The following is a 15,082-nucleotide window of genomic DNA, read 5'->3' on the forward strand; positions in this document are numbered from 1 at the left end:
GGGGAGATTAGGGATGGGACGCTGGCCAAAGAGCCCAGAGTTTAGTAACACTAAAGGGCATAAACAAGCTGAAGCTTCTAGAAAGTTCTTCACACTGTTTGTTTGTCCCATGTTAATCCGTCTTTCCTCTAATTAGGGAGGAGGTTTACCAGGGTGAAATGCTACTGGTTTGGGCCGATTTGCCCGAACCGGTAGTAAAAAATGCTTTAATTTTTTTTAAAAAAGTTCCGACAATCAGCTGTGCAACAATCAGCTGTGCTGGACAATCGTGGGAACTTTGTTAAACTTTTTTTAAACCATTTTTAAACTACCAATCAGTTGTGCGACAATCAGCTGTGCCTGATTGTGAGATTGTGAGGTTCCTGCTTGTTGCAGGGGCCATTTTGTGTGAAGTCCAGCTGCTTTTACACTGTGTGTGAGTCAGTTGTGCAGCCACGCCCACCCGGTCACATGACCACCAAGCCATACCCACCCGGTCACATGACCACCAAGCCTTTCAACTGTCTGGCCTGGCTCAACCGTAGTTTATCCTTTTCCTCCTGACAGTCCTTTTTTAAATTGTATTATTATTTCGGGGTATTTTAATGACTAATTTAATTTTTATTATTATTAATGTAATGTATTTTTAATTATTACCTCCTCCATGCATGTATGTATATGTATGTATATGTGTGTATTTTTATGTTTATATGTATGTATGTATATTTTATTGTACGCCGCCCCGAGTCCCTTGCGGAGAGGGTGCGGCTAACAAATTAAATTTCTATTTCTATTTCTACCCACCCAGTCACATGACCACCAAGCCACACACAGAGAACCGGTAGGGCAGTGGTGGGTTCCGGATCCCGTTCCAACCGGTATGGTTGGAATGGGCCCGGCGGCATCCACATGGACATGCGCAGTGCACGTGCATATGCGCAGAGCGTACACATGCATCTTACCGCCTCCGTGATACTCCAGCTGCTCAGTGGAGTGTCGCACAGGCGCTGTACACGCCATGCACATGTGCAGAAGCCTTAAAAGACCGGTACGGAGCCTTGGTGGGTGGGTGGGCCCTCTGGAGCACTGTACTGGAATGGTATCCAGTGCTCCGGGCAGGCTCCGGTACGCCCGTACCAGGGCATACCGCCTGCAACTCACCACTGCGGTAGGGAAAACTTTTGAATTTCACCAGCGAGGTTAATTAACTTAGCTGATCAGGGGAATGAAGTAGATTTTATATACTTAGATCTCAGCAAAGTCACGAAATTCTCTTTGATAAAAGCGTAAAACACGGACTAGATCAGTATTTTTCAAACTTGACAACTTCAAGATGTGTGGACTTCAACTCCCAGAATTCCCCAGCTGGTCATAAGTCACCTTTTTTTTCAGTGTATTGTAACTTCAAATGATCACTAAATGAACTGTTGGAAGTCAAGGACTACCAGTATATTTAACTACCAAAGGGAAAATTGAATATGACAGCTCTTTCAAACATCTGAATTGTCACATGGAAAAGTGAATAGACTTATTTTCTATTGCTCCAGAGGACAATCCTAGAACCAGGGGATTAAAACTACAAAAGATTCCAGTGAGACATCAGGAGGAATATCCTGACTGGTCAATCCGAAACATATTGACACATGAAATGCTGAAATGTCCCTTCACTGGAGTCTTCAAACACCGATGGCTGATAGACACCTGTCAGAGATGCTCTGAAGAATTCTTCAAAAAGCAGCAAGATCTTTGTATCCCTCCACCTCTGTGATTCAAATGTGTGAATTACTGCTCCAGAGGAAACCCTTAGTAGTAAATTCCTGTGCTTATAAGGATTGGAATAAATGATTTTAAAAGTTCATTCCAACCTCTACATTCTAGCCTAGGATGGTTATCGAAGAAACATCAACTGTGTGGGATTCTAATTATATTAGAAGCATCCTAATTCAAAATAAGCAGAGTTTTAAAGACAGTTTTACTAGTCTCTAAGGAACAGTTACATGGTGGCTCAGTGGCTAAGACACTGAGCTTGCCAATCAGAAAGGTCGGCAGTTCGGCAGTTTGAATCCTTAGGGCCGCATAACGGAGTGAGCTCCCATTACTTGTCCCAGCTTCTGCCAATCTAGCAGTTGGAAAGCATGTAAAAATGCAAGTAGAAAAAGTAGGAACCATCTTTGGTGGGAAGGTAACAATGTTCCGTGCGCCTTCGCTGTTTCCGTGCACCTTCGCCGTTTCCGTGCGCCTTCGCCGTTCACATGACCATGGAGACGTCTTCGGACAGCGCTGGCTCTTCGGCTTTGAAACGGAGATGAGCATCGCCCCCTAGAGTCGAGAACGACTAGCACATATGTGCGAGGGGAACCTTTACCTTAAGAAACAGGTAAGTCAAAATAATTCATAAAAGAGAAAGAACTGTAATCTCTACATCATATTAAACCGAAGTATCACTTTACTACCTGTGGCAAGTGAATATTTTTTCCCAAGGCAAACCAACAGGGATATTTTTGAGTGCTTGGATGATGCAAAAAAGCTATTTGTTTTTTCAGAACTGTAATGTGCTATAAATGATATATCATGGGTAAGCAAGCTGGCCCAAAACATTGTGGGATAACATTTTTTGTGCTGTTTTTTTTTTTTACAGCGAGGCTATATTAAGCAAATGAATGTAGGAAAAACATCACATGGAGAACGTAAGCTGCAGTGCACTAGATTCATTAGCGAGATGACATTCATATTGATGCTACATGGACGATACGCAACATTAGACCATATCTAATGTACTTTCACATCAGATCTGCTCTGCGTGGACATCACGTTGGCCTTCCTGATTCAGATTCAAGTCTGCTAAACCCCAACTGACCTCTGAGCCACGTGGATAAACAAGTCTGCTCAAGTCCCCTTGATAGCAATTCCTGCCAACCTCTCACAGAAGGTCCTTCTAATTATAGATCTGCCTCCAATGGAATGAAGATGCTTGAGGGACATTGGTTTGTTTTCAGCTACTCGTGTTCGATGGGGCTAATTTCTAGTAAGGATTATTGGTTCATGGGAAACGGTCTCAATATGAAGAAAAACAAAATAAGTAAAATATAAACCAAGGAGATAAATCCGTCTTTTTTCAGTAACTCTCAGTATCTGAATTTTCCATTCATAAATTCAGTTTAGTTCATCCCACTCAAGGTTTTCTACAGGTTGTCCACGACTTACAACAGCTTGTTTAGTGACCATTCAAAGATGCAAGAGCACTGAAAAATGTGACATTTTTGCTTTTTCAGTTACGACCTTTGCAGCATCCCCAGGAAACCAAAATTCAGATGCTAGGCAACTCATATTTATGACAGTTGAGTGTCCCAGAGTAACAATTGTGTTACTCACTTAACAACTGCAGTGGTTCCCTTACCAACTGTGGCAAGAAAGGTCATAAAATGGGGCAAAACTCACTTAACATATGTCTCACGTAACAACAGAAAATTTAGGTTCAATTGTGGTCATTAGTTGACAATTACCTGTGCTTTGTGATTTTCTAAAAACGTTTTCCATTAATATTGTTTTGTGCACTTTTCTTCCATTCTCTGTGTCTTTTGTTTTACCCAATAGGAATGTTTCACAATATTCTGAAATATAATACATTTTAGTGTGTGTGTGTGCGCGCGCGCGCATTTGAAAAATCGGGAGACATGGACTTAGAGCAAGGATGGCTAACCTTTTTGTTGTTGGATGCCAAAAATGCAAGGGCGCACGCATGGTAGCATGCGCTCGTGCCAGCACCCATAATGCAAAGCGCCCCCCACATGTGCATGTGCATACAACTCCCCCTCAATACACGCCGCATTACTCGCCTCCAAGTTGAGCTTGGTGTTTCCTCTGTGGGGTGGGGTGGGAGGCCGTTTTCATCCTCCCAAGGCTCCAGGAAAGACTCCGGAACCTGGGGAGGGTATACAACGGGCTCAACGGGCCAACTGGAAGTTCTGTTGGCCTGTTGGGCCCATTTTTCGCCCCCTCCAGGTTCCGGAGTCTTTCCTGGAGCCTTGGGAGGGTGAAAACGGCCTCTCCCGGCCCTCCGGAAGGCTGAAAATCAGCTGGCCAGCGTGCGCATGCGTGCTGAAGCTGAGGGCTCGCATGCCAGCACATAGTGCCATAGTTTCACCATCACGGACTTAGAGCATATATGAATTTTTGTTGACCTGTTGCATGGAGTGTGCGAAACTAAAGTATTTCTTTATTAGATTTTTTTATTACCTTTATAGGTAACTCAAGGTGGAGAAGACTTAACTTAACTTAACTTTATTCAATTTCTAGACCGCCCCTCTCTCAAAAGAGACTCGGGGCGGTGTACAGTCATTTTAAAATAAATGAACAATAAATATACATGGTATAAATACAAAATAAATAAATTAAATATAGGACTGGAGGAGGTAATAATGATTCACTGTACAATTTAGTTAAGTTAGATTAAAATTTTAAAAATTATAAAAACATTTACCCTGAAAATTATCTCAATAAAATATCCGCCAGGAGGTAAGAGACATAATATCCCTTCCTTCTCCTATTTTCCTCACAAGAACTCTGAGTTGGGCTGGGAGTGAGTCACCCAGCTGGCTCTCATGCCTAAGGCAGAACTAGAAACTCTCAGTTTCCTAGTGATTGGCCCACCCAGTTGACTTTCATGCCAAAAGTGGGACTAGACCTCACTATCTTCTGGTGATTGTCCCAAAGACACCCAGATGGCTTTCAGGCCTAAAACGGGACTAGAACTTTCATCAATTCTATTGGAGATATTTCACTTCTATTGTGAGACGTTGGTAGCAACAAAGCTCTTACAGAACCTTTTGAGCAAGATATACCATATTTTTCGGAGTATAAGATGCACCGGAGTATAAGACGCACCAAGATTTTGAAGAGGCACATTTAAAAAAAAAAGTTTTTGCGCTCTGCAGACCTCCCCTAAATGCCTAATTTTTCACAAAAACAGGCCCAGTTTTTGTCAAAAAAAATGGCATGCATAGCCTTTAGGAGGCTTCCAGAGTGGTCCTGGGGGCTGGTCCATTTTCTGCTCATTTGTGCCTTTCCCATCCCCCAGGACCACTCTGGAAGCCTCCTAAAGGCTATGCAAGGCCATTTTTGCAAAGGGGGCAGGGTTTCAGGAGGCCAAAAATGCTGTATTTAGTGTATAAGACGCACCCAGATTTTCACCCTCTTTTTTGGTGGGAAAAGGTGCGTGTTATACTCTGAAAAATTCGGTAGTTTGCTTAGTGCTCTTATTTTCCTTGGGAAATGTGAGTATAAAGGAAATTTAAAAATGGGAATGAAACGTCAAAGAATTTTCTAAGCACATGATTTATAAACAATATCTCTGGGATTTGTCAGGCAAAAAACATCAGAGCCAAGAAAGAAAATGAGGGGTAGTACTTCAATTTTCAAAGCAATCGTGGATTCCTCTGAGTCTGTTTGTATATAAATAAGCTAGATTCCTACAGAAGTCTAGCATGTTGTTCCAAATGAGACTCCCTTGACTTCTACTACCATCAGGATGACAGTGAAATGCAAAACCTTTGCATAACATCGAGATTGAATTCCTGGTTTGTTACTCTGAAAACTTCTGCTCACATCCTAACTTTAGGTTACAGGTTCTTAGAAGAATAATCAATCAAGAGTCATAATTTTGATGTAATTTTTATTAGAGTGAAGGAGTATGCAGGAACAGTTAGGAATGTTGCCCATGGACAAACAAGTTCTTAAAATTTTGATTTTAGTCATTTTTGTTTCCTGTTCCAGCATGAATGTACTCCCATAAATATAATTATTATCAGTTAGAATTTTCATCATATTTTGGGTGCAATCCATAGCCACAAAAACGTCTTGGGTGTCCAAAGAGGAAGGTTGATAGAAATAAAACTGTGCTCAAGCTCTTGAAATCAGCCAGGAAAAGAAATTTATGTAAATGCCTAAAATAAACACACCTGGAGACATTAATCTCCCAGATGTGTCTTTACAAGTTAGGGTTTTCCCAGATGATTTATAGCACGTCTACATAAATGAGCAGACTTTTTAGAACTTTTGAAGTCCCAAATACTGTATGTTAATGATAACACATGGTTGTCATCTTCATTTTAGATTGTGGGGAGTAACTGGGAGTTCTCAGGGAGCCAGGCTCAAAAAAGATCAAATTAAGACACAAGTAACTAAGTACATGAAATTTAATGTTGGATATGTTGGATAGCCATTGGATAGCCATTTGTCTGAAACGGTATAGGGTTTCCTGCCTAGGCAGGGGGTTGGACTAGAAGACCTCCAAGGTCCCTTCCAACTCTGCTATTGTATTGTATTGTAATGTGGAGAAAAGCAAGGTTTTATACTGAGGCAGGAAAAGGTACAAGTACAGATTAGATTAAACCTGGCTCAAAAACTGTCACTATGAGAGGGACCTTGGAGTTGTTGTGGACGGTCACTTAAACATTAAACCGGCAGTGCGCTGCAGCATCCAAAAAAGCGAATACAACCCTTGATTGTATAAACAGAGGCATAGAATCAAAATCACGTGAAGTATTGGTACTGCTTGATAAAGCTTCAATAAGACCATGCTTGGAGTACTGCATCCAGTTCTGGTCACCATATTACAAAAAGAGATGTTGAGACTTTGGAGGAAGCGCAAAGAAGAGCAGCTAAGACAGGGGTGGGTGGCTGCCGGCCAGGGGTGGGTTCCTGCCAGTTCTAATCTCTTCTATAGAAGAGGTTCCACAAATCTACAGTGCCGTTTAGAACCGGTTCCAGCTCCCTCCCCCTGCCCGTCCGCACATCATCAAGATGAAGAGCCAGAGGAGGAATTCTGGGAGTTGAAGTCCACAAGTCTTAAAGCTGTCAAGTTTGAACACCCCTGGGGTTTTTTTTCTAAGGGGTTAGGGGTGCAAGGGTCTTGTAACTTGACAGCTTTAAGACTTCCGTGCTTCAAATGCCAGAGTTTCTGAGCCAACATTTTGGTTGCTAAGCAAGAGCGTTGTTAAGTGAGTTTCACCACATTTTACAAGTTGGCCATGCCCACCCAGTCACATGACTGCCAAGCCACTCCCACTTGGTCACATGGCCAGCAAGCCACTCCCACAAAGCAGGCCACACCCACAGAAGAGATTCTAAAAAAAATTGAAACCCACCACTGCTGCCAGCATTACTGCCAGTTCAGCGGGCATGCGCATTTGCATCAAAAATTGTCTGCGCATGCTCAAAAAGTTAAACAGTTTTTTAAAAAAGGGATACATTTCTGCAATGAAAATTGTTTTGAGCATGCGCAGAACCAAAAATCAAGTTGGCGCCACCGTAGGAGAACCAGTTTGGGTGTGTGGCAGGCCTGGGTCACTACCAGTTCCAGTGATTCAGGCCGCCAAGTTACTACCTATTCGGCCAAACTGGTCCGAACTGGTTAGGAACTCACCTCTGAGCTAAGATGATCAAGAGCCTGAAGACAAAAGCATATGAAGAACAGTAGCAAGATTCGGGTTTGACTAGTCTAGAGAAAAGAAGGACTTGGGTTGACATGACAGCAGTATTCCAGTATTTGAGGGGCTGCCACAAAGAGGAGGAGGTCCACTTATTTTCCAAAGTACCAGAAGGCAAGACAAGAAACAATGGATGGAAACTAATTCAAGGGGAGAAGCATCCTGGAATTAAGGAGACATTTCCTAACAGTGAGAACAATTGACCAGTGGAACAGCTTGCCTTCAGAAGATGTAGATGCTTCATCACTGGAGGTTTTAAAGAAGGGACTGGACAACCACTTATCTGAAACGGTAGGATTTCCTGCTTGAGCAGGGGTTGGACTAGAAAACCTCCAAGATCCTTTCCAACTCTATTCTGATTGATAGTGGGATCTTTGCTTGTCCTCATGTCCTTCGTTCTTTGCTGGATGCAGCCCCCTGATGTGTTATTTAAAGGTTCAAAGCACTCTGGGCTCAATTAAAATCCCACAGCTTTGTTCTTGGCGCTTTCCATGCTTGATTTTAAGCTATTCTTCTTGTATTTTATCTTTCCTCCCTTTGGCCATGCTACTAATTACAATCTGGCAGCAACTACTGGAAGGGCTCTGTGAACCGATGGTCAACTATCTGAAGACCTGAATTTGCAAACTCCTAATTGAAAGGGCAACAGAATCTAGCCTGAAGGAGAACTTATGAAATGTGCATTGCATAATCAAGACTCAATGGGTCAAGAGAATATACCATTCCTGCTTCACTGATATGGCTGCAAAGAGAAAATAGAATCCCTTTCCTTCCTTTCCCAACTGTAATGTGCAGTAGGAATGACCTTGATGGACAGGAAGAAAGAAACTCAAGCATGAGGCAGAATTATAATCTGAGAAAATGTCTTAAAACAGCACACTAGAGCAATTTCAACCAAATGTGGTACACAGATGACACCCTCTGGAGAAAAATACTGTGGGGGTAAGATACTCCTAACACCCCTTGTGGTGTGTGTTCTGTTAAGATACAGCCTGTTGTGCCTTTAAATGGCTTCTACTGTACTGCCGTAAAATGGCTTCTGCTGTGCACCGCAGTGGAGTTGCCATGGTAACGGCTTCACAGTACTCCACAACAGGGCTCCCTCTGGTAAGGGGGAAAATGCAACATTCGAAATTACGTTTGGTCTGGACATTCCCCCCCCCCCCCATAAGTAAATACCTGGGCAACGCCGCTTTATCAGCTAGTTTTATAATAAAAGTATTCTTGGCCTTCATTATTATGATTTCCTCATCTGATATACCCTGACTTTGGCACTCTATAGCAGAATTTATCTGCCTTGATTTGATGCCATCCAACAAAGCATCTTTCTTTGTGAGCTTCAAGAGCCCATAAATGTTACAGAACCTGAATACGTTCAGCAATGAGCTGGCTTCAAAGATATAAACCTCATTTTCATTGGTAGTAACAATGGCACAGAAGTCCAGTATGGAGTAGAGATTGGGCTCTGGAGTAGGAGCAATGACTTATTTAATGTGTATGTTTATCTTTCCTTTCCTCTGTGTCTTTCCTCGGTGTATTTGCCATAGGCAGCGGGTTGGACTAGAAGACCTCCAAGGTCCCTTCCAACTCTATTATTCTATGTTCCATGTCCGTGTATGTGTGCATTAAAGAAATATGAAACCGCTCAGAATGCAGAAATCCAACCGGTAGCTTCTTAAAAAGTGCTCAAGACTGGAGTACATACTCGGAGCAAATATCCACTTGTTTCAGCGTTTATTTTCTATACTTGCTCCATGCTTTGCTTGAAGGTCAATCTATATCAGGAAGAACAAAATCGGACCTGGGAAATTTCCAACCTTGGGATGCCAGAGAATTCTCTTAGGGATAAATGTGAGAAAATAGTACATGCTTATTTTTCCATGCCTCTGGATGTCATTTAGGAAACTGCAACAACATAGACAGAAGTTGGAGCCAACCAAACCAGAGACAGAACGGAGGATTCTCCCAAATGTGGGTGACAATTTTTTCTCCTGCTTCCTAACAGACCAGCAAATGTGGCTGTACAAGAAAAGTTTGCATTCTGAGACAACAGAACAGCCTTATTTTCCAACGCCTGAATTTTTCCACGGGGGAAGAAGTATGAGTAAGCTATTTGGGCCGTAGGACTAGCTTACAGTATTTTATCTCGAGGCTACAGGATCAGGCTTAAGGCAGCTCTATGAATCCTCTCATCCATTTGGTGTGTTATATCTGTTCCAGAGAATGCTTTTAATAGGTGCATTGTATTGTCATTTTTTGACTCCGAGGGACCCAGTTTTCCTCCATGACAATGTGACCATAACCTAGTTTTCAAGTAGTGCACTTATAGAAAGTAATGTTTGTAGCTCAATGTTGAACTGTGAGGTCCTTGGTGCTCTCTGAGCTTGGTGGTGTTCTTGCAGACGTTTCATTACCCAACTAAGTAACATCATCAGCGCTGGTAATGCACTCATTGCCACTATAACCAAATCCATCTGATTTGCTGTGAAACAGAGATTTTTCAAATTTGGGGGCCAGTTGCATATTTGGGTCAACAAAAGAGTCCCTAATGAATCAGTGGTTCACTTAACAGTGATTTTGCTTAACAATCAAAGTGGTTGCTTAATGACCACTGCAAAAGTGTACGTAAAACCGGGTTGGTCACATAGGTGACTCACTTTACAATGACTTATGAGCATAATGGGCAGGCTCCATTAAGGTCATACCTTGAGGACTACCTCTAAAAGTTTAAATTGAGCAGAGAGCTGATTAAGGCCACAGAATAAAAGAAGTATGCTTTAATTAAAGGAATAAGATTTCTTTACAGGCAGTCCTCGACTTACAACAGTGACCGTTCAAAGTCACAACGGTACTGAAAAAAGTGACTTATGACCGTTTTTCACACTTATGAACATCACAGCATCCCCCTGGTCACGTGATTTATATTCAGTTGTTTGACAAATGACTCACACTTATGACAGTTGCAGTGTCCCGGGGTCACGCCATCCCTATTTGCGACCTCCTGACAAGGCTGAAGCCAGATTCACTTAACAACCGTGTTATTAATTTACCCACTGCAGTGATTCACTTAAAATGTGTGGCAAAGGAAAGTCGTAAAATGGGCAAAACTCACGTCACTAATTTCTCACTTAACAGCATACATTTTGGGCTGAATTGTGGTTGTTAAGTTGAGGGCTACCTGTACTTTGAATCTTGTTGGATTATCACTATTTTTATTCTTCAAAGCATTCTGTTTTTCTTCAACTTCAACATCCTGGCATGTCACTGAGCTTGAATTTGCAGTGAGCACCGCCATATTGTTAGACAAGCAGACCTTATGAAATGGCAAGCCAACAGATAGTTTTTTCTTTGATTAACACAAAGGCTTACATTTTAAAAGCAGAGGGTTAAATCCCTCATATAAAACAGTGTTGTTCTCCTGGTCCCGACAAAAAACCCTTTTATTAATTTACAGTGAATTCTGCTCATTCACATCCAGCAAAGTCTTTCAAGGGAGGATTTACAGTCACAGACCTTATCTGGCTTAGAGAGTTGCCAGGCCGATGTCTCCAAAACCTGGCAAGGAGTCTCAGAGTCACAAACCAATTAAGCAAACTAATTGCCTCCTGCAAACTCCACTCCCCTTTCGCTCCTCTTTTATTTCCTCTGTGAGGGGCCATTCATCATCCACGTGTGGCCTTACTCCCAAGTTGACCCCTGTTTTTTATCTGTTCCCTTCGCCTGGCAACTCTGCACATGCATATACAGGGAACAGGCTCCAGCTGTTCATCTGCCTCACTGATGTCTGACTCCGAAGGCAGGTGATAACTGGCATATGGCTCTGGCCCCCTCTCTGCCTCCGACACAGAGCCCTCATCAGAGCCTTCCCCAGACTCCGGGACTGGCCCATGTTCCTCCCCAACCTCCTCACTGTCCGAAACTCCTATCAGCTCCGCTGGCTGCTGGCCAGACACAATAAGCATAGTCTGGAGATCCAAATATACCAAAATGATTCACTTTCAAAATGGTTCACTTTCATAAAAGGAAGCTACAGGGAAGGTGGTCACGGATGGCTTTCTATGACCAGAGAAACGAGAAATACAGTGATAGGTATAGAGTGCAACTGTATAAATAGGTATAAATGTCATTCCACACAAGGAAAAGCCTGATGATACAATTTGTACAAATCTCTCTGGAGGTTTTTAAGAAGAGGATGGAATGTCACCTCTGATAAATGGTCTAATGCAGCATTTTCAACCTTGGGAACTTTAAGAGGTGTGGACTTCAACTCCCAGAATTCCCCAGCCAGCTGGCTGGGGAATTCTGGGAGTTGAAGTCCCCACCTCTTAAAGTTCCCAAGGTTGAGAACCATTGGTTTAGTGGGTTGTCCTGTACGTTACAGAGGGTTGGATTAGTTGATCTTTGAGGTTCAATTCTACAATTCTCTATACGATCAAGGTAGGGTGTGATCCTATATCTTCAGCCATCATTTGGGATACCTGTGAAGAGAGCATCTAAGTAGATTTATTTATTTTTTTAAAAAAATATTTTATTAACAAACATATAAAATACACACACACAAAACTTAGACGTACAACACATTTACACAGTGCAATACAAACAGGAGCTTCCTGTTCTTTCTAGTAGCAATTATCAATTGATAGCGTTCACCTTATATTATTTCCCATTCAATTGTATTTTATTTGAGTTTCACCATTCTGAACTTTCTTATTTTACTCATAACTATTATTTTTGAGTTTTGTTACATTCCTTCATTGATTCTTGTTTCTTTTCTCCATCCACCTATACCATTTATCCCGTACCTGGAAGAATTCTGATTCTTCTTTTCCCTGAATTTCTTTAGTTAGTTTGTCCATTTCAGCACAGTCCATAACCTTTCTTATTATTTCATCTTCACTTGGAGTTAGTTTGTTTTTCCATTTCTGGGCAAAGGCAATCCTTGCCGCCGTAGTTATATGTAGTATTAAATACTGGATTTCTTTTTTGTATTTCGCAGACATTATTCCTAATAAAAAGATTTCCGGTTTCCATTCTATTTTAACCCCCGTTATTGCCTCCAGCCAATTTTTGATCTTTTTCCAAAAAATTTTAGCCTCCTCACAGGTCCACCATAAATGGTAATACGTTCTGTGTATCGATTCGCATTTCCAACATTTTGGGGAGGTATTTGTTGATATTTTAGCTAACCTTGTTGGTGCCAGGTGCCATCTATAAAACATTTTGTACTGGTTTTCCTTGTATGCAACTGAGAGTGCCATTTTTAAGTTTGTTCCCCAAAATTTTTCCCATTTGTCTAATTCAATATTATATCCAAAGTTCTGCGCCCATTTTATCATTTGTTCTTTCACAATTTCCTCTTCCATTTTATACTTCAGGAGAAATTTATATAACTAGATTTATATCTTTGTGCATAAAGGACTTTTATACTGATATTGACGGGACCTCAGTACGAAATCTACTAGACATTAAAGAATTAAGAGCAACCTTCTCTTGTGTCCTGCTGTCCCCATTCTTAAGATTACACAGCTTTTCTGTTCCAGGAATTTTACAGACATGGGGAGGGGGGGGGATTAGGGAAAGGAATTACTGTAAATGTAAAAAAAATCAGATAGTATAAATAAGGATTAATTGGCAATGGGAGAATTCTGGCTGAAGATATATACATAACTCTTTCAAGCACAGTTGAAAGTCTAGTTAAAATAATGATAAGAAATCACTAGTGTAAAGGAGGAGGAGATGAAGGCCAGGAAATAGATTTATTGTACTCAATAATAATATTTCCCATCACCATTCATTTTGATGTAGAATCCAGTTTGCATTGCTGCATTATTGTGGAAGGGAAGGGAAAGGAAGGGAAAAGGGAAGGGAAGGGAAGGGAAAAGAAGAGAAGAGAAGGGAAAAGAAGAGAAGAGAAGGGAAAAGAGAAGGGAAAGGACAAGAGAAGAGAAGAGAAGGGAAGAGAAGACAAGAGAAAAGAGAAGGGAAGGGGAAAGGGATGGGAAGGGGAGAGAAGAAAGGGAAGGGAAAAGAGAAGAGAGAAGGGAAAAGAGAAGAGAGAAGGGAGAAGACAAGGGAAGGGAAAAAGGAAGGGAAGAGAAGAGAAGGGAAAAGAAAAGACAAGAGAAGGAAAGAGAAGACAAGAGAAAAGAGAAGGGATGGGAAAAGAGAAGAGAAGGGAAAAGGGACGGGAAGGGAAGGGAAGAGAAGGGAAAAAAGAAGAGACAAGGGAGAAGACAAGGGAAGGAAAGAGAAGAGAAAAGGGAAGAGAAAAGAGAAGGGAAGAAAAAAGAGAAGCGAGGGGAAGGGAGAAGGGAAAAGACAAGGGAAGAGAAAAGAACAGAAAAAAGGGAGGGGAAGAGAGAAGAGAAAAGAGAAGGGAAGAGAAGAGAAGAAAGAAGAGAATTTCATATAGAAATCATAGTTAAAATACTTGTAAGTTAAGAGGTAATAGCACAGTAATATTCAACACGACTACAGTTGGGACCAGAATATTGCTAAGGAAAGTGGTTGTTAAGTAAACCAAGCTCAATTTTATGACCTTTTTCACCACGGTTGTTAAGCAAACCACTGCAGTTGTTAAGTGATTCACTTGATCATTAAGTGAATCCAGCTTGTTGTTTGGCTTCGCTTACCAGAAGCCAGCTGGGAAGATTGTAAATGGTGAACCCATAACACAGGGCTGTGCAACATACGAATTTTGATCATGTCACCATAGAGATGCCGCTGTGGCCGTAAGTGTGAGGACTGGTTGTAAATCACTTTTCCAATGCCATTGCAGCTTCAAATGATCACTAAACAAACGGCTGAACGTCAAGGACTACCTGTAACTACCAGGCAACACAGAAAGGTTAGGAACTGTGGGATGGTTGTTGTAGGCCAGGGGTGTCCAAACTTGGGAACTTTAAGACTTGTGGACTTCAACTCCCAGAATTCCCCAGGAATTCTGGGAGTTGAAGTCCACAAGTCTTAAAGTTCCCAAGTTTGGACACCCCTGTTGTAGGCCTTTTGTTTGTGGTGTTTGGAGAGTATTTCTTGGCTTAATTAGCTTTAAAATCTTTGCTATCGGATGTTTAGCACACCAAATCAATAGCAGACAGTTCCTTCTAGGTGCACGACCCCAGAGTATTGCGTTTCAGTTGGATGAGTCACATCGAGCCCAGAGAAAGCTGCATTTAGCTGATTTAATTGTTTGCTATTCTAGCAATTGAGTCCAATTTTTCACAAGCCCCTCAATATGCCTGGGCAAGGTCCTCACAGCTGCTTAAGGCAAACACAAATCATATGCAATCCAAGGCAAGACAGACTGGATTTCCCTCTCTTGCATACAGATAGTCCTCAACTTACAACATTCATTTCTATAGGTGGTACCTTGCTCAATAGTAGTAATTGTGAGAGGGATCTTGGAGTCCTAGTGGACAACCATTAAATATGAGCCAGCAGTGTGCAGCAGCTGCCAGAAAAGCCAACACAGTTCTAGGCTGCATAAATAGAGGGATAGAACCAAGATCACGTGAAGTGTTAATACCACTTTATAATGCCTTAGTAAGGCCACACTTGGAATACGGCATTCAGTTTTGGTCGCCACGATGTAGAAAAGATGTGGAGACTCTAGAAAG

Source organism: Natrix helvetica (genome assembly GCF_964273705.1).
Source record: "Natrix helvetica genome assembly, chromosome: 4".
Lineage (NCBI taxonomy): Eukaryota > Metazoa > Chordata > Lepidosauria > Squamata > Natricidae > Natrix > Natrix helvetica.